The following is a 1,021-nucleotide window of genomic DNA, read 5'->3' as shown; positions in this document are numbered from 1 at the left end:
AGGGATCGATCTGAGGTCAAACAGGCAAGGTCACAAGCTGCTGAGCAATGCTGAGTGTTTTCAACATGCATTTTGGTGACACTTGGCATACACACACAGCAGAAAATCAGCAGTGTTAGACTTCTACACTTTTAAGTAAAAATAAAGGGGTTAGGTTTTTTCCACCACCTCTTTGTTCAACATTTATTTCTCTGTCAATGCTGCAGGAATCACTTTTGCTATATATTTATGGAAGAGGTAATACCTTTGCTCCTTACCTGATCCCAATGGAGATGTCTTGAGGGCAATATCGATAGTGAGACAGCAATGTGCAAAGTAATGGGATAGATGGGGCGATACATGATTTAGGGCTGTGAGGGGTTGGTCCCAACTTGGACGGAGCCTGTTGCCAGGTCACTGATAGGTAAGAGCAGCTACAGCCCTGGCTATTTTAAGATAAGGACCTGCTACTTGAAGACCATCATAGTCAAATGACTGAGCAACAACAACTCCTGCTTCCACACCCAGTACAAAGAGTTCTAGTTTTACAACTTTCCAGAGAAATCCTGAGCCCAAGAAATGGGGGAAAGATCTCATACCTTACTACTGATAGCACACAACGTTAAACCAAAGGCCTCCCTACCAAGCCAAAAGAGATTTCACCAAAATAGCTTGACATTGTTCTTATAGACTTACAAAGAGGTCAGCTGTATTCTGGGCTTTAGCAAGAACAGGAGCTCTGACAGTTTTATTGTTTTACCTCATTAGGTTTTCCTGATGTCCTGCTTTCATTTTCTTTGAAATTAGGGCAATGGCAGAATTTGATTTTGTGCTTAAATATTTCCCCTCACAAAGAACTTATTCCCTTTTGCTCAGCAGCAGCTATTTTGGAGAGCAAGAATTATATTTTAAGAATCTCAAACCCACAACCCAACCTAAACCCCATCATTTCTCATTTGTAAAGAAGTGGGTTCCCAGTGAATAACAAGACAAAGCCAAAAAACACATCCATCCTCCACGAACAAGTCTATGACATGTTTGA

This window comes from Nestor notabilis, unplaced genomic scaffold (assembly GCF_000696875.1).
Source record: "Nestor notabilis isolate BGI_N333 unplaced genomic scaffold, ASM69687v1 scaffold3089, whole genome shotgun sequence".
NCBI classification, from domain to species: Eukaryota; Metazoa; Chordata; class Aves; order Psittaciformes; family Psittacidae; genus Nestor; species Nestor notabilis.
The sequence above is the reverse complement of the archived record's forward strand: the minus strand, read 5'-3'. Positions refer to the sequence as shown.